This window comes from Micromys minutus (assembly GCF_963924665.1).
Source record: "Micromys minutus genome assembly, chromosome: 24".
NCBI classification, from domain to species: domain Eukaryota; kingdom Metazoa; phylum Chordata; class Mammalia; order Rodentia; family Muridae; genus Micromys; species Micromys minutus.
The window spans coordinates 21219035-21228042 of NC_137959.1; the positions used below are offsets into that span (position 1 = coordinate 21219035).

General features: G+C 38.8%; 1 pseudogene across 1 annotated transcript; it reads right to left on the reverse strand.

Annotated features, from left to right (window-relative positions):
- Positions 1–5687: 5687 nt before the first annotated feature.
- On the reverse strand, positions 5688–6758 carry LOC308436479 (POU domain, class 5, transcription factor 1-like; annotated as a pseudogene). The gene has a single exon. The product of its transcript is annotated as a POU domain, class 5, transcription factor 1-like (transcript).
- Between the last annotated feature and the right edge of the window lie 2250 nt (positions 6759–9008).

Sequence of the window (9008 nt, forward strand, 5' to 3'; positions counted from 1 at the left end):
TCATTTTCAGCTGAGTCCTAGAGCCTCTTGAAATACATCTTGGAAAGAAGTCTATAGATAATGGCAATGAAAATGGGGAGGGGGATATCAAGATTTTATGCTTTTATTCCTGAATGTGCTTTTTTATTGAAAAAAAAAAGATACCATTATGTTTGGTTGTGGTCACATGTGGTCACTGAGGATCTTCCTTACAAAATAATCGTGTTAGGTTTTGGGATTGCTAATGCTCAATGTTAACTTGCCTGTTGCTTACAATTTCCTATGTCATACAACACAATATAATATAACATGACATAATATAACATAACACAACATGAAACCACATAATATAAATATAACATAAAATTAAACATTTAAACATAACAACATAACATAAACATATACTTAAATGGAAGTGAAGATTTACCTAGAATAAATCTATGTATATGAACAAAATGATGAAAGGATCAGTAATGTCCAAGAAATATCAGCATACATTACTGATGAGAATTTGTGAACACAGTGTGATGAACTATCTCAGGTACCCTGCCTTCATGCTTTCTCTGTTGTGCTCTGATCCTCAAATCATGATCTGCTGAGTTCAGCCATAGTAGGCAGTGAAACAGTGGAATATGGAGTCAGCTGTTGTGGCCAAAGCTGCTGCTTTATTTTGGCAATCTCTATCTCCATTGCATGGCCAAAAGCTGCTTATTATTATTATTATTATTATTATTATTATTTTTTACAAATTCTATCTTTTTAAACTCTTTACTTTTCTATGGCCAAAAGCCACTGGTTTATGGCAATTAACTACTGTTGATAACAGTAGGGGGGTTAAAAAATTACTTATCTAAACTCTTTTCTTTCTGGAACAAGGCCTTCTCTGCTGACCAGAGAGAGGTTTGGAGTTAATTAAGTATTCAGGAGCCAGAGAGAAAAGAAAGGGAAGCACAGATACACACACACACACACACACACACACACACACACACACACACATACACACACACACATTTTGACCAGGCCAGACTACCTATTTTATCAATTTCACAAGTATTCTTGCATACTTACATACAGATATGTCTGTACATACATATAGATAGATTATCTATCTATCTATCTATATCTATATATATATATGTATATATATATATATATATATATATATATATATATATATATCAAAAGTTTTAATATAAAATTACCTTGTAAATAAAGTATTACATAAAAGGGGAGCTACAGAAAGATGTGGAAAGTAAATCCAAAGCAGAGTTTCATTCTGTAAGCTCAATTTAAGTTCAAGCTAAGAGTTGCATATGACCTTGCTTTATCTTAGTGCACATATGTGGCTTCATCCTTGGAACTGACCTAGAATGAATGTTTTTCCTTGAACACAAATGTGTTCCAAGCTTGTTTCTCTTAGTGCAATTAATAAAAGCTCATTGTATTTCTTATCATGCAGCTTCTTAGGAAAAAAAAAACTATTATATGAGGAAAGATATATATTCTTTTATTGATTCTAACTTCATTATGTCTTTCTAGCAAAACAACTAAAGCCATCTCCTTAAATTTTATTTCTAAAATTGTTTGAATCATGTTAGAAATTCTATAAATATATTAATTCATCTAAATGCATTAATTCATGAATGTTTATCTTCATGTCGAGCTGCAGAAAATTTGCCCAATAGGGTGGGCTAATGACACAATGAATCATTAGGCTATGTGAAAATGACAAGAAAGGTATATCAGCAGCTAGAAGCAATCTTGGATTCAAGTCGTTTAGGCTGTGCCTCTCCAAAGTGCATCCATAGTAGCCATGAAGAATGGGGGACCAACTCACTTGTTCGCCATAGCCTAGATGGCTTCTGTCAGTGATCAAAATAAACTCTTTCTTCTTTAATCTGCTTTCACTAGCTATTTTAACACCAAAACAAGAAAACTTTCTAACTCAATATTTAATCTCTAAGTTCCTTAATCTTATTATGAGCATAATTTGAAATGTACCATTCTCTATGTCATAGACATGCTACAAATAGAAGCACTGTGTTAAATATAAAGTGCTGAGTAGTTGTTAGTTCATCTGGGAGCCATTCTACCATACTCTAGTTTATAAGCAAAGGCTATCTCATTAATGCACTCTTAACTGACCATCATATAAGACGATTTCAGTAAATACAGCCTACTTTCCATGGCCATATTTTATCTTATTTTTTGAAATTATAATGTAATTGCATCATCACCATTTTCCTTTCTTCTTTTCAGATCATCCCTGAGAGGTGGTTCTAATGCTGTGATGGGGAATCTGCATGTGAACTCTGAAGGTTCTGTTTCCCAATTGGTTCTTTTTTTTTTTTTTTTTTTTTTTTTTTTTTTGAAATGACTTTATTTTACAAAACAAAGATAAATGTACAGATTTTAAACATTTTTTTGCTTAAAATTATACATTTTTGTCAGTACTGTTTTTTCAGATATTAAAATAATTTTTACATAAAACTCTGTGAATATATTTTTTAGTCAGTACTTGATTTTTTCAAGGGCTTGACAGTATGCATTGAAAACATAATAGTTACAATGAGCATAAAGTGCATGCAAAACAAAATGCAACATGGAAATAGTCAAAGTCTTCTTGTTTTGTAAATATATTTTTTTTTGTTTTCTTTATTTCTTGGACTTCATAGAGTCTGTGAGTTGTTTCTGGGGGAGTGCAAGCCTCTGGGGTTAGCATCCCAATATCAGTGACTGCATATTATGTCTGTTCTTTTGTGACTGGGTTATCTCACTCAGGATGATATTCTCTAGATGCAGCCATTTTCTTAAGAATTTGGTTAAGTCATTGTTTCTGGTGGCTGAGTAGTATTCCATTGTGTAAATGTACCACAATTTTTGTATCCATTCATCTTCTGAAGGACATCTGGGTTCTTTCCAGCTTCTGGCTATTATAAATAGAGCCGCTATGAACATTGTGGTGCATATATCTTTGTTGTGTATTAAAGTGTCTCTGGGGTATATGCCCAGAAGTGAAATAGCTGGGTCTTCAGGTAGTACTATATCCAATTTTCTGAGGTATCGCCAGACTGATTTCCAGAGTGGTTGTATTAGTTTGCAACCCCACCAACAGTGGAGAAGTGTTCCTCTTTCTCCGCAGCCTCGCCAGCATCTGCTGTCATCTGATTTTTGGATCTTGGCCAATCTGACTGGTGTGAGGTGGAATCTCAGGGTTGTTTTGATTTGCATTTCCCTGATGGCTAAGGATGTCGAGCACTTCCTCAGATGTTTCTCGGCCATTCGGTGTTCCTCAGCTGAGAACGTTTTGTTTAGCTCTGTACCCCATTTTTAATAGGGTTATTTGATTCTCTGGTGTCTAGCTTTTTGAGTTCCTTGTATACCTTGGATATTAGGCCTCTATCTGATGTGGTGTTGGTAAAGATCTTTTCCCATTCTGTTGGTTGCTGTTTTGTTTTCTTGACTATGTCCTTAGCCTTACAGAAACTTTGCAATCTCATTAAGTCCCATTTGTTAATCTTTGACCTTAGAGCTTGAGCCATTGGTGTTTTGTTCAGGAAATTTTCTCCTGTGCCTATGTGTTCTAAGGTTTTCCCTACTTTCTCATCTAATAGTTTCAGTGTATCTGGTTTAATGTGGAGATCTTTGATCCACTTACTCTTTAGCTTTGTACAAGGAGATAAGAAAGGGTCTATTTTCATTCTTTTGCATGCTGAGTGCCAGTTGGACCAGCACCATTTGTTGAATAGGCTGTCCTTTTTCCATTGAATGTTTACTGCTCCTTTGTCAAAAATCAGGTGACCATATACATGAGGACTCATTTCTGGATCTTCTATTCTATTCCATTGATCCACATGCCTATTTCTGTACCAGTACCATGCAGTTTTCAGCACAATTGCCTTGTAATATAGCTTGAGGTCAGGGATAGTGATTCCCACAGATGTTTTTTTGTTGTTGAGGATGGATTTAGCTATTCCAGGTCTTTTGTTATTCCATATGAAATTGCACATTGATCTTTCCAATTCCATGAAGAACTGGGTTGGAATTTTGATGGGGATTGCATTAAATCTGTAGATTGCTTTTGGTAATATGGCCATTTTTAAGATGTTGATCTTCCCAATCCATGAGCATGGTAGATCTTTCCATTTTGTGAGATCTTCCTTAATTTCTTTTTTTAGAGTTTTGAAGTTCTTGTTGTACAGGTCCTTCACTTGCTTAGTTAGAGTCACACCAAGGTATTTTATAGTTTTTGTGACGATTGTGAAGGGTACCTTTTCCCTAATTTCTTTCTCCACATGTTTGTCCTTTGAGTATAGGAAGGGTACTGATTTGTTTGAGTTAATTTTGTATCCAGCCACTTTGCTGAACTTGTTTATCAGCTGTAGGAGTTTTCTGGTGGAATTTGTGGGGTCACTTAAGTACACTATCATATCATCTGCAATGAGTGATGTTTTTACCTCTTCCTTTTCGATTTGCGTCCTGAAGTAGTCGTTCTGGGTGGCAGATGGGCCAGGCTCCGCTCTGCGTCCTGAAGTCGCCTCCGGGTGGAAACAGAAGTTCTTAAGATCTGTTCCCAGTCACAGTTGCTCAGCCTCTACGAGCTGCCGTTCCAGGTGGCAGGTGGGCCAGGCTCTGCTCTGCGTCCTCCCCCAATTGGTTCTTGATCAATCAATAAAGATGCTAGCAGTTAATGACTAGTTGGAAGATTCAAGACTTCCAGTTTCCTGTAAAGATGATTCAGGAGAGGAGAAAAGATTCATCAAGCTTCAGAGGTAGAAAGAAACACCAACCATGTGAAATTTAGGGTGGAGTGGCCATTTGCCATTTTCCCAACTGGGCCTGGGGTAGCAGTGGGAAATTAGAAACATAACTATTCTGAGGGCAGATTTAGGGTGTTGATCTGGAAGTAAAAGTAAATGAGCATCTAAACTGGGAGACTAAGTAAAGGGCCGAATTGGAGGTGTTGAGCTGGGAGTGAAGATAAAATCATGTCAGCCGCTGGATGCTTAGAAGTGTCTGGCCATTGAGCTAAGGCATATCAAAAATAAGCTAATGTGTGTGTTGTCTTTCACTTGTGTAGCCAAGTGAATCTGGGTAAAGCTAATAGTGTAGCCCACCTAGAACTTAAATCAGTGTAGTAGGAATTTCACGCTACACATCTGGTATCCTCTTCCTTGCTCTCTTTCAAATTTAAAGCTTCTGTTTTTATTAATTGTAGTTATACATAAAGTGTGTACTTCTATATACATGTATTTGCAAATATATAATTATATCCTACTTAGTCTATATAATGTAATTGGTATGTACATTTTCACTGATGACCATTTGAACAGTTTATATACTCATCCCTTAGATGCCTATTGTTCTTTGTGTAAGATTGAGGTCTTGAGCTTCTGTTTTCCTCTAAGGCATGTTTATCTTGATACAATGGCTCTCATAATCTTTATGTCCCATCTGCAAAGGTTTTTTTTTTTTTTTTTTTAGGCTATCTACTGTGGGTCCCAGTCTTTATTTGAAAACAAAATGATGAGTGTTGGATAGCTCTCCCTATCAACCGTATCACTAAAATTTATCTCCAGCCCAGCCCCTTTGTTGTGCTCTTAATCCCTCCTCAGTAAAAGAATTCAGTACCAGAGCTCCAAGTTCTCTAGCTCTACCTCCCTTCCTTGCTTTGGCTCAACTCATATCCAGGGAGAGCTGGTGCCTCAGTTTGAATGCATGGGAGAGCCCAGTGACATGAACAGAGGGAAAGGCCTCACCCTCAGGAAAAGGGACCGAGTAGAATGTGGTGAAATGGGGATTCCCATAGCCTGAGGCACCAAAATGGGGACCTAGGGGCAGAGGAAAGGACACAGCCCCACCCCACCGCCCTTCTGTGAAAGGCAGTCCCACAGCCTCATACTCTTCTCATTGGGAATAGCCAATGCTTGATCTTTTGCCCTTCTGGTGCCTGTTACAGAACCACACTCAAACCATGCCTTTCTCCAGCCCAAGCTGCTTGGTGATGGTAGTGATCTGCTGCAGGAAGGGCTTCGGGCACTGCCGAAACATGTTCTCCAGGTTCCACCATAACAAGGTTCTCAATACTCATCTGCTTCCCTTTTTGGGCCTGCACCAGGGTCTCCGATCTGCATAACTCCTGAAGGTTCTCGTTGTTGGCTTCCTCCGCCCACTTCTCCAACGGGGGCCCACAGTTCGCACGTATTCTTGATACTGAGCTACAGCGCCTCAAAGCACCAGATGGTAATATGGCTGAACACTTTTCCAAAGGGAATTCCCAGGGTGAGCCCCACGTCGGTCTGAGCGTACCCCAAGGTGGTCCTCTTCTGCTTCAGCGGCTTCGCAAACTGTTCTAGCTCCTTCTGCAGGGCTTTCATGTCCTGGGACTCCTCGGGACTTAGTTCCACTTTCTCCAATTTCACAGCACTGGGGGAAAGGGGATACAGTACAGAACCCAGAGGAGACTCCTTCTGAGTTGCTCTCCACTGGTGCTACTGCCTGGCCCTCAGGCTAAAAAGTCTCCACACCAACTTGGGAACTAGGCCCAGCCCAACCTGAGGTCTATAGTATGCTGTCTCTCTACAGAACTCATACACCAGAGGACATGTGGAGATCCCCAATACCTCTGGGCCTGGTTCGATTCCAGGCCCACCTGGAGGCCCTTGGAAGCTTAGCCAGCTTCGAGGGTCCACCCAGCCTGGCTCCATCTCTGCTGACCCATCATCCCCACCAGGTGGGGGTGAAAAACTGAAGTCTGAAGTCAGATATCCAGCCATAGGTAAGATGGGCACCCCAAGCCTGGGGTCTGGAGGAAGGACAGCTCCCCTAAGGACTGATTTTTAAAGGAAATATTTTTAGAGGTAATCACCATAATCTATAAAAAGCAGAGTGTGAAAAGAGGGAATCACTAGGTGGGAATGTCATTTGAGGCAAATTTCTGAGAAGAACAGTTTTATCCTAAAGACATAGATCAAATCTATCACTGTTTACATAAGGTGAGGTTTTGATATTTCATTATAATTTACAGGTAAGACCACACTTTGCCCTGTACACTTCTATTGCACAAATGTAAATATTAGTAAAATATATAAATAGAGTAATATTTGTTGAGGTGGAAGCCATGGTTTTTCTCTATAAGAGCATGTGCTAATTTGTTTTTACATTGATCTGAAGTGTTCCCATAAAGAAACACACACATACACTTATAAATGCACATGTGCACACACACACACACACACACACACACACACACACACACACTAGTACCACCAAGACCAGCACTACCTCCACCTATGGAGAATCATGTTTGCTGCTCCTTGTCTTGAATATCGTGATAAAAACATTTACAAAACAGGATGGATTGATATAAACTTATCATTCTGGTTTTATTTTTTCATTCTGTGCATTCTGTGTAAACTTGAATCATGGGTTCTGCCTCTTCTCAACAGGAACCATGGTACCTACCATTCCAATTCCAGTGATACCTCTTTTGTCTCATTTTGAGTCAGCTGTCATCCCTTCTTCTACCTGAGGAAGGTTATTCATCAGTGTACAGGTGAGATGAACAAAAGCAAAGGGAATTCTTGTGCACACAGACAATGGCAGAAGGAAAAGAATAGAACTGCCCTAAGGCAACAAGTCATCTGTTACTAGCAACGTCATCAGAAGTCTATCCATAAGAATCACTACCAAAATGTCAGGACATGGACATTAGATACATTTTACAATCACACAGAAAAGTGAAGACAAGATACAAACCTATGCATATTTCATACACAGCCACTTAGAGCTCAGCCCGCAAGGATGCAGCAGAATTACTGCTAATGGGTGTTTAGATCTTAGACATGAAAAAAAGTGTTGCTATTGTTTTTCTGGAGATAGCATAACTCGATTGTCAAATAGATGAAAATAAGGATTTGTCATTTTATGTTCAGTGTTTCCTTCCTTCTTTTCCTGTCTTTCTTCTTTATTCACTCTCCTATCCTTCCCTCATTCCCTTCTTCCATATTTTCTTTTTTTCCCCTGAGTTCTCCTCTGCACCCAAACAATGATTACTCAAATCTACAAAGTACCTGACCAAAAAATAAATAAATAAATAAAAAACCCTACATATCAGCAAGGGAGCCAACTCACACCCAACTACTATTGTCTATGAATTTAGTAGTAGTTTAACTGCATATGCCCTAGATATCAGACTCATCTATGTCAGAATCCTGTCACCTGTCTGTCATAGTCATGTGACTTTCATTGAGCAATTTGAACCTGAACTCAACAATAGTGACTGTACATGAGTTTGTTAAACACGGGGAATTATAGAATTCATGCAAAATACTTATGGCTATGAGTTAGAGAAATTACAAGTAACGTATATCACTTACAAAATCTTCTTCCTTGGTGATATGCCAGCGGTGGAGAGTCATTACCATTTCATCCCTTAGAGAAGTTTTAGAAAGGGCTGGGGAAACTCGGCCTGAATAATAGAACCAAGGTGTAAAACTGGAGCAGCAAAACAGTAGGTTCATTACAATAGCAGCATGGTGTTCCTGAAACTCTAAGCAGGGAACCCTAGATTGTACTCAGTGCTAACTGTGCATATTACTGGAATTACCATACAATTAGGTTACCACTGTAGCTAATGTCTCCAGTCACTGTGCTAGGTGCCTAGTCAATCCAGCTCTCGGCTGATTTCTATAGTAGCCTATACGAGCTCATTAGAAGAAGAACACACTTTTGAGTATTACACTGTGTCATGCTACAAAATCAAATTTCCCTTTGTTCTTTTGTAAATAACTGGGATTTTATTCATTGCTACCTTGTAAGAAAATATTAGTAAAGTTAGGAGTTAAAGAGCCCTACTTAAACTATCTTTCATAAAATTGGGTGTGGGAAAAAGCAACTTTAATCACAGCACTACATAGGCAGAGGCAGGTGGATCTCTGTAAGTTCGAGGCCAGCCTAATTTACATAGTGAGTTCCAGAACAGCCAGTGCTAGGGAGAAAGATCCTGTCAAAACAGAACAAAACAA